This window comes from Mercenaria mercenaria, chromosome 15 (genome assembly GCF_021730395.1).
Source record: "Mercenaria mercenaria strain notata chromosome 15, MADL_Memer_1, whole genome shotgun sequence".
Lineage (NCBI taxonomy): Eukaryota > Metazoa > Mollusca > Bivalvia > Venerida > Veneridae > Mercenaria > Mercenaria mercenaria.
In genome coordinates this window covers 24,387,733-24,393,068 of record NC_069375.1, presented here as the reverse complement: position 1 = coordinate 24,393,068, position 5,336 = coordinate 24,387,733, and the positions used below count along the sequence as shown (strand labels likewise).

General features: G+C 35.6%; 1 long non-coding RNA gene across 1 annotated transcript; it reads left to right on the top strand.

Moving 5' to 3' along the window:
- The first annotated feature begins 426 nt into the window (after nt 1-426).
- LOC128548968 (uncharacterized) lies at nt 427-2,360 on the top strand. The gene is made up of 2 exons (XR_008367391.1): nt 427-1,228; nt 1,848-2,360. It is a non-coding gene; the product is annotated as an uncharacterized LOC128548968 (long non-coding RNA).
- Nucleotides 2,361-5,336: the final 2,976 nt, after the last annotated feature.

Below are 5,336 nucleotides of genomic sequence, written 5' to 3'. Positions count from 1 at the left end.
ACTGAAGCCGTCGAAAACCCCTATTTTTATACATAGTTGTTTAAAAATGAGAGAAAATGCGTTACCATGGAAACACGAGCCCCGCGACATATACATTTTAAGCTTATATAAGAAAAATAACGTGCATACCAGTAAAATAATCAATTATGCAGACTTCTACGGATATCAATGAAACTAAAATACACTGAAAAATGTTTAATATCCGTATTTTCCTTCTTCTTTCAATATGAAATACCTTTGGAGGGTCATGTTCTTCAAACCTGGATAAAAATTGAACTTGAAGGGACAGAGACAAACGAAATTGAGATTGTAGCAGTTAAAACTTCATATTACACGAAATACAAAAACATGCTGCGGTTCAACTAATTTGAATTTACCCTTGTAACAAGGTATCCTACCTCCTTAAGGTAATTTAAGATAACTGAAAGTACGGACAATGATGATAATATTGATAAAATCGGTATCAAAATGTTCAGTTTTGTCAGTGTGATGTGGGGTGGTGACAGGTATTGTAGATAATTATGACGATATGCAATGATATGTATCTAGTATGATAATGTTATTATGGTGTTGATGATGCTGATGATGATGACGGTATGGTGGATATTATGATATTATGACGATATGACAATAATGTTGTTCATAATGATGATGTTTATGCTATTATGATAATATGGTGATATTCAGTTTGTGTTTAAATGATCATAACGATATGATGATGATGATGGTAAGATGATGATTTGGTGACAATATGGCGTTGATAGCGATTAAATTACGATCATAAATATGAAATAGTTATGATTAATGATGATGATAATGATATAACATGACGATGATATGACGATACAATAATGCTGAGAGGAAAATGATTACCATGATGGTACGTTATAAGAATAACATGATATGATATTACACGATAATATGTTTTGATTACGATGATGATATGGTATAACGAATCAGTTATGATCTTTGTGATGGCATGATAATGATGGCAATAATGATTGTGATATTACGAAATGATAATGATATGAAATCATGTTGGTACATTATAGTACTTTAAGGACGATGGTGATGTCGTTGATGGTAAAGATGACAATGGTGATAATATTCTGACGATGATAAGACAATAATGGCGTTTTAATATATTGTAATAATTAAGTATTTCAGTTTGCTAGCAATACTCCAACATTAGGGGGAAACATCAGGTAAAATGAATCAAAGGTAAAAGGTAAACGTCAGGTAAAAGGTAAAATTACGTTTGACTTAGTTTTGAAGCTGTTTGAAACTGTTTTCATTGGTAAATATTTCATAAACTTAATTTAATAGGTATGATATTAATATATTTATGAAAATATAGATATAATACATTTTAAATATGCCATTGCAGTCGACAGAATATTAGTCATAAGGAACGGATCACTTGTCGCTCTCTGTTTGGTGTTCGAACCACGTTCAGGGTTACATGCAGCATTTAAGAAGCAATCCAACTGCCTTATAAAAAGGAAAATCAAATTGATTGTTCTACTGCAGCAAAACGCTTTGGTCTTTATCATAAGCCGCTTCTAGCGTCCGTTAAAAGATATCAGCTGTTGCCAGTATGTAGTTATGAAATTGCAGGCATTCGGATATGAGCTTGAGAAGATTATGATGTCTAGTTCATACTATTTCTGTCAGTAACAGTATTAGCAAGCCAGGTATTGGCATATGTTTTGATTCATATTAGGTCACATGTTTAACCGCTGGCATACTTTAAGATTCATATATAATTTGTTACAAATTATAAATCATTAAGATGTAACAATTTTTAAATTTTCTTAATTTGTCAAGGCCTTTGCTTTAAATTTCAGTACAAGAGAACATGTCGTCTAGTTTCAGCTACAAATATAAAGGTAACGGTTATGGTAAAACAGAATACAGATTGAACGTCATTATAAATGGTAAAAAAGTATCTTGTTTACGTCTTAAATTAGCGAAGGTGAGTTATTTCTTTTATTTACCCTAATGTAATGCAGCGTTCTGTGTTTTGATTGGACGAATTTTATTTCATAAAATATTTAGTGTCCCTCAATACACATGTGTCCGTATGTGCATTTCGGTATGGCATATAGCAATTTATGAACTGAGGTGAATATTGAGCAATTCGCCTCACTTTCTCATCGGCTGTGAATGGAGAAATCTCTGCCATTTGCCAATTTCTTCATGGTCAGTCTATAAAATAGGCTTCTGCCACTTTGCGTTGCCTGTAAGTTGCTATGCCATTTAGCTAGTGATTGTTCTTGTGTTCATATTCATTTCTTAAAATTTAAACATGCTATATGCCATGATATCAATGAAATAAAGTCGCGGCCATTTCCCATCTACTTTGTGTTTGTTGTTTGTGCATGCTAATAAGAATAGTTAAGAATATTTGTACTGACGTCGTAAAACGACATAGACATAGCGAACCTCATGAAATATCTGTATGTTCTACCTTGATCTCAACCGATCTTAAGCTGACCCTTGCATCATGAATTAGACAGCCACCTGCCTTTGGCAACTCATGGGTTCATTCCTTTGTGGGTTGCTTAACACAGGTCTGGCTGTATACTTTGTAACAGAGAGGTCGTGATGTTGCACTTGGGCGGATCCGCATACGTGTAAGTTCAAAGAACATCTCAAGCGACAAAAATCAGACAAGAAAAAATATTCACAAATAAGTTTTGTGTAAGCGTTAAAGTTCTGACCAGGTTAAGGTTACCTGAAAGTATTTGGCATACGCTGAATATTACGTATACTTGTAAAAATTTAATTCACATTTTGTATGCACATGTGCATGATATCGCTATCTCTCTGTTGCTGGTCTTGCTGCCTTCTATTCATAATCGGTTCTACCTGCGCCAATAAAATAAATGCATTTATGTTCTCTTGTAGAAATAAATGGTGTTATTTTTTGGTGATATATATTCACTTGTTGTCATGTTGAAGGAGATTACTTGTCGGCTATTGTTCATCGTTATTTGCATTCCGTTTATACGGTTTGTTTCGTTTATCTATTATCTACACACTTGGCGGCAAAAAATACGAGAAGTCCGTGCATGTATTTGCCACGCCCTTGAACCAGTTTGCTAGCTGAAATCGTCCGAACAACATCGATAGAAAAAATTCCCTCCCACCCTTCCCCTTTAAGAATGATATATGTATAGTATCAATTTGACGTATTTCTGCTGTCAAGTTTGTTTTTCAGATCCAGACTGATACATTTACGGAGTCTCAGGCATGTCAACGTGATATTCGCAAGGGTCTGGGCGTGTTCAGAAGGCTGCCTCTTGCACTCACCTATTCATGTTACTATAAACTGTCGCAGTGATTATCTATTTTAGTTAAATGAAATAGTGAAACGAACGTTTTAATGTTTCGTGGTAACTTCTGAAAGAGGTGAACATTTTAAGTTTCGAGGTTTAAAGTGAAAATGATATTCAATTGCTGTAACAACTTTATGATATTTTGTGTTTTCTTTATTCATATTTCTTTTATTACTTGTATTTAATTTTATGCATATATAATAACAATTTTACTGCTTTTAAATGTAATCCAACGCTTTCCCGTAATTTTCTCAATAGGAGTTTTTAGGGTTTTGGTGCGCGGATTACAAATATATCTGTCGCGACTTTCTTAAAGCAACGAACATTCTAGTGTAGGACTGGATGCGAAGACATTTTTAACTTTGCTTGTTGCAGTTAAAGTTTAAATTGTCCGTTCTAAAGTGAGCATAAATATTTTTATAATTGATCCACACCTATTTCGATAAAGCCTTCCTTGGCATTACGATACAACGGCTGTATCAAAAATCAAAAACGCTCACATGTCTAGCTTGGTCAGGAGTATCTGCCGAAATATTTGCCATCGAATGACCATGTCTTATATTGGTGTTGCAGGGTTTAACCGGCTGCAACCCTGTTAGAGGGGACCTTGTACCAAAATATGGTCGGTCATTGATACATATCCTTGCACTGACTGTGACTTAGTTTAGCAGGGTGACTCCTCCCGGCCAAGTTGGTGTTATGCCGTTCGGGAGGAGGGTTTTTTTTAATATGTACGAGTAGGGCCGTACATATCTTTATAATTTTGTGTGGATCAACTTTGCTTCATACCTCTAACAACATATGTGGGTCTTGTATGTTTAACTTGACCCCCTCTGCTAACTGGAAGCGCCTGTAAACCAGCTCTTTATTTTGTCTGTGGCTCCCAACTTATGCTACCATTAGTCCGTTTATCAGAACAGTCTTTTGCTTAGATGGTATTTAATCTTTCGCGTTATCACGCGATCCTCCCCGGCATTCGAGTCCGAAGTAATTCTTTCGAACCTTTGTTAGAGGGGACCTTGATCAGAAATGGTCGGTCATTCACCAATATCTTCGTAATGGCTGTTTCTTAGTTTAGCAGGGTTAATATTGATAATAATGGCAAGACCGGGAAAACAAAATCCTTTGCTACATACCTCTAACACATTGGTCTGATTATAAATAGAAGACCACCTGCTATATCTGGTAGCGCTTCCTGCTTCTTTATTAACATATCAATAGTGCAGTCTTTCCTGGATATTAATTTTGCGTTGACATTACTGTCGCGATCCAACCCCCCATTTTTTCGTTAAAATATGCAAAATATTACAGTGGTAATTCTATTAGAAACTAAATAAAAGCAATTGTTGCATGATTTCTTCGCTACCAGTCTTACTTGTAGTTCCTATTACCTTTCGGGAATGTGCTGAGCAATTCGCCTCACTTTCTCATCGGCTGTGAATGGAGAAATCTCTGCCATTTGCCAATTTCTTCATGGTCAGTCTATAAAATAGGCTTCTGCCACTTTGCGTTGCCTGTAAGTTGCTATGCCATTTAGCTAGTGATTGTTCTTGTGTTCATATTCATTTCTTAAAATTTAAACATGCTATATGCCATGATATCAATGAAATAAAGTCGCGGCCATTTCCCATCTACTTTGTGTTTGTTGTTTGTGCATGCTAATAAGAATAGTTAAGAATATTTGTACTGACGTCGTAAAACGACATAGACATAGCGAACCTCATGAAATATCTGTATGTTCTACCTTGATCTCAACCGATCTTAAGCTGACCCTTGCATCATGAATTAGACAGCCACCTGCCTTTGGCAACTCATGGGTTCATTCCTTTGTGGGTTGCTTAACACAGGTCTGGCTGTATACTTTGTAACAGAGAGGTCGTGATGTTGCACTTGGGCGGATCCGCATACGTGTAAGTTCAAAGAACATCTCAAGCGACAAAAATCAGACAAGAAAAAATATTCACAAATAAGTTTTGTGTAAGCGTTAAAGTTCTG